Here is a 15743-nt window from a genome sequence, read left to right as displayed (position 1 = left end):
ATGTCTTCTTTGGAGAAGTGTCTGTTCATGTTTTCTGCCCATTTTTTAACTTGATTATTTGTTTTTTGGGTGTTGAGTTTGAGAAGTTCTTTATAGATCTTGGATATCAGCCCTTCATCTGTAGTGTCATTTGCAAATATCTTCTTCCATTCCGTGGGTTGCCTCTTTGTTTTGTTGACTGTCTCCTTTGCTGTGCAGAAGCTTTCTATGTTGATGAAGTCCCAAAGGTTCATTTTCGCTTTTGTTTCCCTTGCCTTTGGGGACTTGTCTTGAAAGAAGTTGCTGTGGCCAATGTCAAAGAAGTTACTGCCTATATTCTTCTCTAGGATTTTGATGGATTCCTGTCTCATATTGAGGTTTTTCATCCATTTAGAGTTTACCTTTGTGTATGGTGTAAGAGAATGGTCAAGTTTCATTCTTCTGTATGTAGCTGTCCAATTTCCCCAGTACCATTTATTGAAGAGACTGTCTTTTTTCCACTGGATATTTTTTTTCCTGCTTTGTTAGAGATTAGTTGACTATAGAGTTGAGGGTCCATATCTGGGCTCTCTATTCTGTTCCATTGATCTCTGTGTCTGTTTTTGTGCCAATACCATGTTGTCTTGGTGATGACAGCTTTGTTTTTTCTTTTTTAAAGATTTTATTTATTTATTTGACAAAAAAAGAGAGAGAGCACAAGTAGGCAGAGCGGCAGGCAGAGGGAGAGGGAGAGGGAGAAGCAGACTCCCTGCTAAGCAGGGAGCCTGATGCGGGGCTCGATCCCAGGACCCTGGGATCATGATCTGAGCCGAAGACAGATGTTTAACCACTGAGCCACCCGGGCACCCCAACAGCTTTGTAATATAGCTTGAAATCAGGCAACGTGATGTCCCCAGCTTTCTTTCTCTTTTTTAACATTTCCTTGGTGATTCGGTGTCTTTTCTGGTTCCATACAAATTTTAGGACTGTTTGTTCCAGCACTTTGAAAAATGCCTCTTTCTCTTCGAGGATGAGATGATACTTTATGTGGAAAACCCAAAAGACTCCACCCCTAAATTACTAGAACTCATATAGCAATTCAGTAATGTGGCAGGATACAAAATCAATGCACAGAAATCAGTTGCTTTCCTATATGCTAACAATGTAACTGTAGAAAGAGAAATTAGGGAATCGATTCCATTTACAATAGCACCAAAACCCGTAAGATACTTTAGAATAAGCCTAACCAAAGAGGTGAAGGATCTCTACTCTAGAAACTACAGAACACTCATGAAAGAAATTGAAGAAGACACAAAAAGATGGAAAGACATTCCATGCTCATGGATCGGAAGAATAAACACTGTTAGATAAATCTACATTTTCAATCCTATCCCGAGAGGTCTTTTTGAAAGACCTCAAGAAAGAATCAGTCTCCTCTTATCGAGAGGCGGTTTCAGAGCTTCGTGTTGGGGTTTTGTCCTTCTCCCGTGTCCTCATATGGAAGACCAGAGAGAGATACAGGGAAACTGAGAGAGAGATCTTCCTCTACTGTTAAGCCCCAATCCCATTATACTAAAGCCCACCCCTATGACCTCATTTCACCTTAATTACCTTCAAAGGCAGTCACACTGGGAGTTAGCGCTTCGATGTAAGAATTGGGTGAGACAGTTGGGTCAACAGCAGCAGATGGAACGGTCAGGGTGGGCCTTGCCCTGCTTGCTTTACAGCGTAACAGAGAAGAATCTCAGAGAAACAGAGCACTGAACCGCATGGGAACCATGGTACTACACCAGCAGTAAACTTGAAATTTCTGTAAAGTTTTATAATTTGTCAACATAACAGCAAACATTAAAAAGTAACACGTCCACAGGATCAGAGTTTGGGCAAAATCTGTATGTGTGTGAGAGAGAGACATAGAGTCTGTTCACTTAGACCGAATGAGCAAGAGGGAAACTCAAAATACTCAGTGGTTACCCAGAAATGCAGGACAGAACAGGTGAGTTGTTTATGTACATTTCAGTGCAGTGTCTCTAACCCTGAGAGGCACATGGACCTTGAAATTCTCTCTTCCTGAAATCCAAACACAGTTCTACCCAGGAACCGGGAATATGAGTTCAAAAGTACTTGGCGGTCCACAAAATCTCAGAACACAGATGAATGTGCCTGGGAGCCATTGGGTGTTGCCTCAGAGCTGAGTCTAGATCAGCATTAACACTTTTCTCATAAGAATTATACCATTAAAGTACCTGGTCACGTCGCTGATAAGATGACATTTGTGTTTCTCAAATGGATCACTTTACAGTGAAGAGAGCATTGTCAACTTTTCTTGCCAAAGGATATTTGATATTAATACTACAAGAGATATTTACTCACCTATGAGCTTATTCCTCTATTTGAGAGTGTTAAATGTCTATTATGTGAAGGACACTACTCAGTACAGCCTTGGTCAATAAGGCACTGTTAATCTCCTCTATAAGTTAACAGTCTAACAGGGAAGAAAATGCATGCACAACTTACATTTGCCAAAGCGGTTGGAAAGAAGGAAAGAGGAATTTACACACAGGAAGGAGAGGAACAGGGGGAAGGTACATTATTTAAATGCGATTTAAAGGCTATAAATGAGAGGGGCAGCAGCAAAATAAACACCTTTCATATTGTAACAGAAATGAAACTCGGGGGAATTTACGTGGTTAAATATAATGGATCAATGATTATCTTATGTTTTGTGCAGAGAATGAGCTCTAACATAAAATCAGTTTGCAGATTCATTACTGGGCTCCTTTGAAAGTTCTATGTTTGCACCTTGAAATTTATCTCCTTTTATGAGAATCTCAGTGGGATTGATATTATATCTGGAATTCCAATAGGATGCAAAACAGTGTCAGAGGTACACTTGCTCTTGAAGAAGTGCTCCAGAGAGCTGAATTACGTGTGACACGAGCACACGGTTGGGTGATTTGGGTAGCCTGGCATAGCGAACACTATTTCACGTTTCTAATTCTCTGATAACAACTTAAATGCAACTTCATGGCCGGGAAGGCTCACCCATCTTCCTTCCCTTTATTTTAATAATTCTCTGAGGACTAAACAGACTTTTGAAACTATATTAGAAGAGTCACACTTCCGCTCTAGATTAAACACAAGTGAGTAAGTTCGAGTTGTTTCTTCCCTGGAATTTTAGTAATTTTACGAATGTGTTATTTAGAATACATAGCTGTCCTTTTAAGGTCATGAATATGACCCAATGGTGGGACTACTCGATTCAATGAGAATAGTAGTATAATACGTTATAAAAACACAAATATAATTAATTTCAAACTTAATATGAGTATCACTTGAATTATCACATTAAACTATCATTTGACATGCAGAGCCCCTGCGAATTGCAACAGAAAGAACAGGTTTGCCTGGGTTATTCACTAACAGCCACGTTCACTAGATTGCTCACAAATTATCATGTCTACATATGTACCAGCACCCGCAAATAGAAATTTACTTAACTTTAAGGATATGAGTAGATGGGTTTCCCTAAAGGCAAGAACGGGATTGGTTTTATTCACTTATGTAATCTTAGCATCCACTCTGGTGACTGGCCCATTGCAAACACTCAGTAGAATGAATGAATGAATGAGTGATGAGTGAATGAATGACTTTACAGAAAGATAAGGTATCAAAAGCATGACAATAATCCAGCAGCCCATGGAGTTTTTATTACATTGATATAAGGAGTCAGTCAAGAACAGAGAAGTTCGAGGGATTCCTTTTGGTGCTACAGCTTCTTGGTACATATCCCTTCCTGGCCCTTGAGCTGCAGGTGCCACTTATGAATGGAAGTGTGGCAGACAGGATTCTGAGGTGCCCCCAGGACACCCAAGCTCCGGGGCAGGTGCCCCGTGTGAAAGCCTGAGCTTGCCTGAGCCTGGGTGGAACATGATGGGCTCATCCCTACAAGGACCACGCCAGCTTATATGCAGCTCCGTTGTAGCAGGCTCTGGAAGGGGGTCCTCCCACAGGCCTTGGGACACAAGCAAGCACGTGTGACCTGCTGTGGGGGGCCCACAGGGCAGGCACCTGAAGACGGCCTCTGGATGCCAAGAGTGATCCCAACCGGCAGCTAGCAAGAAAACAGAAGGCTCAGACCTGCAGCCTCATGGACATGAACCCTGCCTGCTTTGGTGTGAGGACCCCATGCTTCAAATGATCTGGACAACAGGTCCCACACCTTGATTTCAGCCTGGTCAGACCCCAAGCAGGGCCTGGCTAACTCACAACCAGACTCCTGGCCCAGGGAAACGGAGCTAATAAATGTGCATTTTTGTAAGTCACTGAATTTGCAGAAATTGCTAAGCAGCAATCGAGAAGGAACGCACATGTCTGAATCCATGAAACCAGAGAAGATGTGCACCTAACACAGTTTATCTGAGGCAGAGACACTTCGGGGATTTGCCACTTCAGCTCTTTCTGGGGTGACAGGAAGACCCCGGTTCCAGCAACATGAGTGAGCTCAGCCAATGAACTTGAAGGTCTTACTTAAAAATGTCCCTCCAGATCCTCTTCTGCACTGCCTTTGGAAGCCGGCCTCCCTGAGGGTGCAGGTCCATGCTGAGAAGGTTCTGGATCCCTGAGTCACTGCCATAGACTCAGCCGTGTAAACAACCCATTAATTACACACAGCTCTGCAGGTCAGAAGGAGTGGGCTCCCCAGGTCCTTCGCTCAGGTTCTGGAGGCCAAAATCAGAGTGTCAGACAGGCCGCCTGGTGTCTGAATGTTGTGGGGGGAGAACGTGCACTGAGCCCCTCCAGAAGCTGGCAGAACTGAGGGACCAACGTCCTGCCCCTTGCTGGTCGGCAGCTGGCCTCTCAGCTCCTCCAGCCTCCAGGCCCCTCCTCAGCGAGCAGCACCTGTGCATTGGCCCCTTGTACTTACATAGCATTTCTGCTGGGGAGACCCCTCCGCTTTGGAGGGCCCCCATGATTGGATGATCTCCTTATTTTAAGGCTGCCCACGCCACATTATAATTTGGGTAGAAAGGACGCATCTAAGAGGGAGCCAGGGAACAGAGTGTCTGACAATGTAACTTGCTCCCTTCCCACCCCTGTAGAATCACCAGCAGAATAATTAGGTTTCAGTAATGCCTTGTCGAGTGAATTTTCTTTTTGAGAAACAAGAGAGTTTCTGCACCCCGATCCAAGGCAGGTACAGGGGAACACGGATGTTCATGCGTTTGTGCTCTCTCCACAAGCACGGTCATCTGTTACATGCACAAATACATAAAAACATATGCGGCAGGGCAAACACCATTCCCATCAGAACATTTCTAGAATTGGAGTCTTTTTTTTAAATACAAACTGATGGAATGATCAGTACTAGAATGAAGGTTTATTCCCTGTGGGACACCAAAATTCATTTTACGTGTCATACGCATCCCAGGGAGCTTTCATTGTAAATCCTCCTGCTTGCAAAGTTTACTCTTCTGATGAATATTAGCAGTGGGCCCCCACTTATGACTTGTCAAAAATCTGATTCCGAGTTCAGAGATAACCCCCAGTCCTGACTACAGCTGTGGTAAAAGCTGTATTTCTTCAGGGGCTGAGAACCAGCGCTCTTTGTAAATTAATTTAGAATACTTCCTGTTTCTGTTTTCAAATCACCATGGTTAAATAAGGATTAAACTGATGTCATCAGGATCCTTGCACATTTAACCTGTTCTTGAACCGAGGGAGGCTGATGCTCCTCCCATGACCTCTGACACCATAAAAATTCCATAGATTGATTTATTTCATAAACGGCAATGTAGAGGGAACTGGAAGCTGCTGGAAATTACTGGCTTGGGTATTTGTCTAGATTTCTGGCTCCAGACTGAGTAAAAGCAATGTGGCTTGGTGGAGTCAGCGCTTGCCGGTTGGGGGAAAGAGGGCATTCCAGGGTCCCAAGAAATTCAGAAGGTTCTCGGCCACTGCAGCCCACCTGCACTGCTCCCCCCGTCCTAAGGTGGCCTCGTGAAGTAAAACCACTTCGGACGTGAGAGGGAGATTGAAAAGAACCATGTGTTTAAAATAACTAGGAAGGAAACGGGAGAAGGAAGGAAGGACCTAACACGTAAACAGGCGCGTTTCTGCGAAAGAGCACAAAATAAGGTACAACCCCAAACCTTCGAGATAAGATCCATGACATTCCTGTAAAATGGAAGGTTGGATCAGGACAAATCATGCTTTACGGGGAAAAAATATTCTGATCGCTTGCCACTGAGTTATCTTAGTCTCCACTGAATTTTAATCCTGAGGGCCTGGGGTAAGCAGCCTCTGACAGTGAGGAAATAATCCAGTTAAGCCTCAGCCTCCTTCATGGCCACACTGAGGACAGGCCGTGGGGGACATTCATAAGCCATTGTTCCCGTGGCCTCCATGACTGAGTCCTTCCATGATGTCTCTGGCCCACAGGATGTGGCCTCTGCCCTGTGGGGTGGCATCGTGACCCTGCGGCGTGGCATCGTGACCCTGCGGCGTGGCATCGTGACCCTGTGGCGTGGCATCGTGACCCTGTGATGTGGCATTGTGACCCTGTGGCGTGGCATCGTGACCCTGTGATGTGGCATCGTGACCCTGTGGCGTGGCATCATGGCCCTGTGATGTGGCAACATGACCCTTGCCAGGCCTCCTCCCATTCCAGTCCCTGCCTAACCTCTGACGACCGGTTCCCAGGTTTCGTGGTGTCCATCTACCACACATGGTGACCCTCCACTCAGAATACCAGGATTCCTAATCTCTTACCCAGACCCACTGAGGCATCCAGCCCACCCCTCGGCCGGCCCCGCTGCCCACTGGTTGCTCTCCCCTGCTCCTCTGCTCATTCTGGTAGAAGCCCATTTCCTAACTGTCAACTGGCATGTTCCCAGCATTTTCCTCAGGAATTCTAACGTCTAGTTAATGCAGTTGTTTCCATGGCAAGATTTCAGAGGGGACAAAGTGAGGGAAAGCAACAGTGCAAGAGTAATCCTAAGTCAGACCGTTACCAAGGGGCATTTGACTGGATCTGGGGAAGGAATTCTGCTCATGGTCCTGCAGCAAATACGAGCCGCGATCATCACTGTAACACGGGCAAACGCTGACCGTCTAATAAAGAGGGGACCCGCCTTTACTACACAGTGGCCACTCTGCTGACCAACTACCTCAGGATTAGATGTGAATTTGTGAATCTTGAGCAACATAACCAAAATCTGGAAGCCCTCATACAGGGTGAGGGAAGTGCCACGGATGCCACGTGGCAGAGCAGAAGCATCACGGCAGATGGTTTGCGGCCACTATTACCTTGTGACCGGCAAGTGCTTGCTCTGCCCCCACCCACACGGGCAATGGTGGTGAGAAAACCAGAAGAGGCACGTTCCCCTGGAGTGGAGTGCGAACCGGCCCCAGAACACTTGTGGCCGCTGACAATCCTTCTGGACTCGTTCTTTGTGACGTTGACCAAATCCACGAGATGTGAGGGTGCCCGGACTGATCGTGGATTCCACAAGCATCTCTCTTCTTCCCCGCTCCATGATAAATGCTCCATGATAAAAGTGAGCAAAAGTGGCAAGAACATCCATGCTTCAGGTTTATAATAACACTGATGTGATTTAATTTAGTAAATAGCTGATTGGAGATGGATTTAAAATAGCTGACCTATTACAGTGTGTGTGTGTGTGTGTGTGTGTGTGTGTGTGTAGTTCACACACACACAAGCTTTTTGGGGCTCTCACTCTGATGTTAGCAGGTGTTTTTGCTGAACTGGGATTAGCCAGCAATTAAGAGCGTTAGACCCCAGCATAAGACCCCCCCCCAGAGGGGATTGTCCTAAGCCAACTGGCCGCCACTGCTCCTGGGACTGTCCAACTGGTCCCACTGGTCCTGGGACTGGCCAACTGGTCCCACTGGTCCTGGGACTGGCCAACTGGTCCCACTGGTCCTGGGACTGGCCAACTGGTCCCACTGGTCCTGGGACTGTCCAACTGGCCGCCACTGGAGGTGAAGCACTGAACCACAGACACCAAGTGGCCGTGTGACCCGAAATGCCGCACTTGGCTGGACTCTGTTGGCTCCAGCGAGTTGTAGGGTCAAACATGCGAAAATCCTATACTGTGCAGGAAGAACCTGACAACTCTACTAATTTGTCATTTTGCTTTTGTTCTCTTGATTTCCAAATTTGTCTAAGACAATTTTCCACATAGAATCCTCCCATGTTCCCCTCACCTACAGCTGTCCCCACCAACTCCTATCTTAAATATGTTCTCTACTTCCCTGTAGGTTAACAAAAGTGATTTACAAATGCTTCTCCAATAAATATATAGGGTGTTTTATGTGAGCATATGTAGGTAGCAGGAATTCGGACAGAAAAATATTTGATCATCAGATATCAATTAGATAATTCCAATAGGCCTCAAAGTCTATTAATTGTTGGGTTCTTGTTTCCCGACTTCACAAAAATTTTACTAACAAAGAAGACACAAATTTTAAAATTCTCTGAGTTATTCATAGGAATGATGCTATATAATTCAAATACTATTTTAATATCAAAATACTAAATCTTGGTATTTATTCTCCTAAACAGCTGTGCACTAAATTAACCTAAGAAGGAACAAGTATATTGCCATACAGAACAATCAAAGTGAACACACGAGAGACACAAATTCTTAGTTCTGTAATATGTATCCTACGTGCACATCCGTCCCACACACACATATCCATGAGTCTTGATCCTTCTGTCACTTTTCCTGACACAATCCCATCTACATTCCATTGTGGAATAATGGCCTGCTAGAATGTAAGCATTTGGGGTTTATTTCTTAAAAAGGCTATGCATACAATGCGCTAGCATCTCAGAATTCATTTTTCAAAAGCCCCTTTTCAACGTCCCTCCTACAAGCTTGATTTCAGGATGGGATGATGGCATTTTAAAATTCAATTTTCATCCTTCCTGTTGCATTAATTTGTATGTAATATGCTTTGACCTCTATGTGCTCTCTTCATGTTTCCCCTCCTTAATCTTTAGCTGCGTTTCAAGGGATAAAAATTTGTTTTGTGGTTTTTAATAGTTTTTTCTTCAGCCTCACCGATCCTAGTAAGACCAAATTGTGTGTTTGACCAATCACCTTTCTCATGTAAAGACATTGTTTTTAATTCAAATGCTTGAAGTGTGTTATGGGCAAGTGCGGGACCTCTGCCTCCCCTGTTGCCTCCCCTGCTGGCCCAGCTTGTCCCTGAGGGGCACTCTGCTCTTCTGCTTCCCAGCCCTGTTCCTGGAACCTCTGTCTTCTGGGGACCGTGAGGACCGTAATGTGCCTCTAGCCGCGTGGCGCACAGCAAGGGCTCAGTTCAAGGTAGGTATAGCGTATCAAGTCGCTACGTGGGGATCTCAGAAAAAAATAAATCCAGTGTGTGTGGCTATTTTAATAACATTGCTCTCTCTTGGTGGGAAGGAGAGGAGAAATAGCTAAAGGCAAGCCTGTTTGAAATAGAAAGTCCGTCTAAAGGACTGGTTTCATCCTTTTGTCTCCCGGTTCACTTTCTTGAGAAATACTGTAGAGATGGTGCTTGGAACAGGGGCGGGGAGGTCGTGGTTCCTTCCTCATGTAAGTTCGGCTTTTGCGAGAGACTGATGGACATTTTTCGTATTCTAAAACTCTCCAAAATTTATCAAATGGGACTTGAGAGAAGTTTGTTAGGCTTTGTTTGTTTTTTTTTTAAGGATCTTTCTAGAGACGGTCCCAACTTTGGAACCAAGAGTAAGTTGATCCAAACCCCCAAATTGCATTTCTTCAGTTCCTAAGAACATTTGTGTCATCGTTGGTGCCATGTGGTTTAGTTCAAATTTTCTCAGGATTTATGTTTCCTGTACTGGTAAAGAAAATGGCTTATCTTTGTGGGGGATGTGGCTGCTTTTCTGAATTAAAATGAACATTTCCGAAGACTGAAGAGTAACTGCTTGATGCATTAAGATTTAGGTGGAGCATCAAAGAACGTTCCACCTAAATATCACAGGACATGAGACATGTTACAATGTCTCGATTTTTACCTATAAATGGTATGCTGGGCCAGATGAACCAAAATGCCAAAGGAATGTGGGGAGCTTGGCTTCCCCTTCTGTTAGTTACTTCTAGATACCTAGAAACATGAAAAAATATTCCATTTACACATGGGCACCAGTAGATTCTCATGTTTTTTAACTGGAAGAATGGCTTACATGGCTTTTGTGCACACTTTATCAGTCTGTGCAGGAGGCTCTTGGCATGTCAAAGAATTTCTCTCTTGGGAATCTGCACACTGAGACCTCTACCTTTGACCTTTTGCACCAAAATCTGACCTCTGTAGGAACCTACTGAAAATGCACGTAACTGGGGTCAGCCCACACCACTTGATTGGAGGCATTCCACTAGATGTTCAGAAGTACAAACTGTATTATGCTGCTCTCATCTTTGAGAAATTTTCCAAATGAAAGGATATTTTCTTTTCTGAAGCAAAGAAACTGTTATCTCTAAATTTTAGTTTCACTTAATAGAATTATTTTTGGCTTAGTAATACAGCTGAAGAAATGACCTGGATCATTTGATCTCTTAATGGATGCATTCAGAAAAGCTTTATGGACTAAATCTTTTTCTTCACTAGGTGATATCAAGGCATTTTCATTATTTACTATACAATGTAATAATACGTCCGTGAGTTGAATAGCCCCTAAATTATGGGACCACCATGACTGTGCATTTGTCTTTCTTTTTCCCCACAAAATGAAAGCATTTGTCAGAAACTTAATATAACTTATACAAAATAGAAAACCATTTTTGTAGAATCTACAAAAGCATTATTAACCTATAGCTTCTAGGACCACATGGAGATGCATCTGATCAAATATTCTGAGTGAATTCTACTAACTTCCTTTTCTGGGCTCAGTCTCCTCACCTGAGGGGGCCTCCAGGGGTTTCACCTGCTCCCACACCTTAGGGCTCTAGTTTCAATAGCTTGACAAAGTGATTGTTCTGATGTGGGTAGTGATAGAAAACTGAATTCTGTTCAGTGAGGTTTATAGACTTTTCTCCAGGAAGACTTTTCTCCAGTAAGAAACTAGTATACAATTGATCCAGTGGAGGAGTCTTAACATCATTCTTCTGTTATAATTTGGGGAAGATCACTTAGTTTTCACGAAGAATTTTAGCTTTTTAACAAAGAATGCTAGTGGTATCGCTTGTCATCTGCCAAGTACGGGGAAGGGATCGAGTCTGTTTCCCGACTTCTCTGCTTTCTTTCACGTCTTCTCCCAGCCACCTGCAATGACCTCGGTTAGACATCGGATATTGGCCCATTAGTTGGAAGAATTGCATAAATATGAATTTTGCTGAGGTTTGAGTAAACTCGTTTAAAAAAAACAACAACAGATGTGTGGTCTAAGTGTCCCCTGCTCCTCCCGCCCTCTTCCTGGCAACACGAGTCTTGTTTATTACCCCATTAGAAGGCTATCCCCCGTACACGTGGGTGTTAGCTTTGACCAAAAATACTATAAATTATACTTCATATAAGTAAGAAAAGATTTTTGCTATCTGGTTATATCACCTAAATAGTTTCATATGCATTAGGCTACTTTAACAGTGAAAAATTAGTATCCTTTGGTCTATTTCTCAAGAAAACAAACTATTGGCATAACATGTAGATATGACATGATTATATATCATGAAAGTAAATGAACTAGTCACTATCAAGCTGTTTTCAATGATAAACTATTTCAGAGTACACAATCATCCCATCTTAATTACTGAGTTTCATAAACAAAGAATTGTATGAGTATAATTCATCGTGATGCTGCATTTAATGTAACACCATAAAACAAATTGAGTGTGGCTGTTGTGAAGATGTATTTGACAACTTGAAATATTAAATCCAAAGCACTCAGTCATGGTGATTTATTGGAAAACACGGATGCAATGTTATTGAACATTTTTTTATGAAATGCATTATGAATACAAAAATATTATAGATCATTTCTTATAACTAAAAAATAATTTATAATGACAAATATTGATTTTATTCTGTAAATATTTCTATTTGATTGATGATTCCAGTCATGCAATGCACTGATATTGGTCAGTTGATGAGTTTCATCTTAAGCAATAGCATAAAGTTTCCTTGTTTATTGGAAGTTGTTTTAGGAATAAAGTGGGCAAAAAAGGAAAGAAAGTGGGGATGGTTTTTGAGGTTTTTTTTGACTTTTTGAAAGGTTGTACCCTTTGCTTGGAATTATTATTTGACTTTACAATGAGGTGCATAGAGGTGCATATTTCATTCAAGCTATTAAAATCGGCAGCTTTTTGAATCTATATTTTTCTGTGCAGTGGAGATAATTTGTTAGACTAAAGCACCCCACCCCCCGGAATCCCATGGAGGGGTGTGCTGTGGAGTTACAGTGATAAGTTCTCAAGAAGAAAACATTCCTTGCATGTGGTTACTTAGTCCTCCCAGCCTCCTGCGGTAGATCGCTGGGGAATTAATCTCCTGAGGCCGACACCTCACTTTCCTCTGTTATAACGTTTTCAGCCATCTTTCTTTGTTGTTTAAACATTTACATTCAGGCTTCCAGATGGAACTTGCTCCCCACCCCTGGGAATAAGATATCTGGGCATATTTGCGGGACCCAAGTGATGGCTGGGCCACGAATCTGTCAACCAGGAGGCCTCCACGAAATTCACACCCGGCGAGTGGGCAGGTGCATAGCTCTGTCCAGGAACATGGCTCCTGGTGCCACAGGGGAAGGACTCACACATGTGTCCTAGGGAAAGCCAGGACGATCCAAGTTTTCTACTCAAAACACTTCTTCATCAGACTTGGAAGCACAAGGCAAGCCTGCTCTGAGGCCAGTCGTAAAGGAACTCAAGGAAAGGACACACACATGGTTCTGCTGGCGGGATGTTCAACCTGGTGTCCACAGAGCACCCCACCTCAAGTCTGTGGAGGATTCTGTAAATTTGAATGGGAAAAAAATTGTCTCCTTGTTTTTACTAATTTCAACCTGAAATCTAGCATTTCCTTTTAATATTAACATAGAAAACAAACCACAGTATTAAAAGCAGCATCTATCCCTTTGTTCCTAATGGAAATTGCAGATAATTGCGTGGTAGTCATGGCAGATAAGAGACTCATTGTTAGATCTTATTATGTAATGTGCTGATAATGAAGCACATCTGTTACTATTAAATATATATATATATATAGAGAGAGAGAGAGAGAGAGAACTGAATTTCAATATAATTAGATTCTTTTGTAACCCTGTGCATTTTGTTTTATGTATTTAAACACGTTATTCGTACAGAGTGTGCATAGGCTTCACCAGATCTTCAAGGGGGGCTATTGTCTAAAAAGGTTTAGGACTCCGCTGTGCTTCCAATACTCAGCTTTGTCACATGGGTTTGCAGGTGCTCTGGGGGCTGCTGCCAGAACCTCACCCTACCCACCACTGACACCCTACGTGTCTACACCATCAGTGGTGGGAGGCAGCCCCTGGTTTGGATATGGGAGCAAGGGCAAGCCTCCTCACATAAGCTGACAACACTCTGATACAGTACCAATGGTTTGGCGACTTCATGCAGCTTAGAGATAGTCAAGCTCCTTGACAACCCATACCAGAAAGAGGGATCAGACAGAAGAGCCCGTTAACACATGTCCACACACTTGTTCTTTAGCATTCAGGACACATCACTTGCACAGTTCAAGAAACATTTGCAGAAGTGGGTTTAGTGCAGAGCTAGGTGTCCCACAGTAGCGAGTGACACTTGCACCAGGGTTTAGTGTAAAGTATCTGGTATCATGAAGAGTCTTTGCCATACTTAGTGCTTTTTTATATAATTACAATGATAACATGATCTTACCTTCTGAACTAGATCATAGCAAGTCCCCGCGTTAGCACAGTGCTTGCTATATATTTCCTGTAATTCTAATAATGAAATTAATTTTAACCATTCTTCTAATATTAAACACTTTGATCGATTTTAGGTTGCTGCTTTTTTTTTTATGTTAGTCACCCTACATTACATCATTAGTTTTTGATGTCGTGTTCCATGATTCATTGTTTGCATATAACACCCAGTGCTCCACGCAGTACATGCCCTCCTTAAAGCCCATCACCAGGCTAACCCATTCCCCCACCCCCCTCCCCTCTAAAACTCTCAGTTTGTTTCCCGGAGTCCATAGTCTCTCATGGTTCATCTCCCCCTCTGATTTTCTCCCCTTCATCTTTCCCTTCCTTCTCCTAATGTCCTCCATGCTGTTCCTTATGTTCTGCAAATAAATGAAACGATATGATAATTGACTTTCTCTACTTGGTTTATTACATGTAACATAATCTCTTCCAGTTCCATCCATGTTGATGCAAAAATTGGGTATTCATCCTTTCTGATGGCTGAGTAATAGATGGACCATTATGGTCCATTGTATATATGGACCACATCTTCTTTATCCATTCGTCTGTTGAAGGGCATCTCGGCTCTTTCCACAGTTTGGCTATTGTGGACATTGCTGCTATGAACATTGGGGTGCATATGGCCCTTCTTTTCACTACATCTCTATCTTTGGGGTAAAGAGCCGGTAGTGCAATTGCTGGGTCATAGGGTAGCTCTATTTTTAGCTTTTTGAGGAATCTTCACACTCTTTTCCAAAGTGGCTGTACCAACTGGCATTCCCACCAACAGTGTAAGAGGGTTCCCCTTTCTCCACAAGCTCTCCAACATTTGTTGTTTCTTGCCTTGTCCATTTTTGCCATTCTGACTGGTGTAAGGTGGTATCTCAATGTGGTTTTGATTTGAATTTCCCTGATGGCTAATGATGATGAACATTTTTTCATGTGTCTGTTAACCATTTGTATGTCTTCTTTGGAGAAGTATCTGTTCATGTCTTCTGCCCATTTATTGACTTGATTATTTGTTTTTGGGGTGTTGAGTTTGAGAAATTCTTTATAGATCTTGGATATCAGCCCTTTGTAGTGTCATTTGCAAGTATCTTCTCTCATTCCGTGGGTTGCCTCTTTGTTTTATTGACTGTCTCCTTTGCTGTACAGAAGGTTTCTGTCTTGATTAAATCCCAAAAGTTCATTTTTGCTTTTGTTTCCCTTGCCTTTGGGGACATGTCTTGAAAGAAGTTGCTGTGGCCGATGTCAAAAAGGTTATTGCCTATGTTCTCCTCTAGGATTTTAATGGATTCCTGTCTCACATTGAGGTCTTTCATCCATTTAGAGTTTATCCTTGTGTATGGTGTAAGAGCATGGTTGAGTTTCATTCTTCTGCATATAGCTGTCTAATTTCCCCCAACACCATTTATTGAAGAGACTGTCTTTTTTCCATTGGGTATTTTTTCCTGCTTTGTCGAAGATTATTTGACTGCAGATTTGAGGGTCCATATATGTGCTCTCTATTCTGTTCCATTGATCTCTGTGTCTGTTTTTGTGCCAAAACCATGCTGTCTTGGTGATCACAGCTTTGTAATATAGTTTGAAATCAGAGAACGTGATGCCCCCAGCTTGATGGATTCCCTGGAGAGTTCTACCAAACATTCAAAGAAGAAATAATACCTATTCTCCTGAAGCTGTTTCAAAAAATAGAAACAGAAGGAAAACTTCCAGACTCATTCTATGAGGCCAGCATTACCTTGATCCCCAAACCAGGCAAACACCCTATCAAAAAGGGGAATTTCAGACCAATATCCATGATGAATATGGATGCCAAAATTCTCAACAAGATCCTAGCTAATAGGATCTAACAATACATTAAGAGGAT

This window comes from Callorhinus ursinus, unplaced genomic scaffold, assembly GCF_003265705.2.
Source record: "Callorhinus ursinus isolate GAN/ISIS: 27379988/994484 unplaced genomic scaffold, GSC_fseal_2.0 scaffold11, whole genome shotgun sequence".
NCBI lineage: Eukaryota > Metazoa > Chordata > Mammalia > Carnivora > Otariidae > Callorhinus > Callorhinus ursinus.
This window is presented reverse-complemented; position numbering follows the sequence as displayed.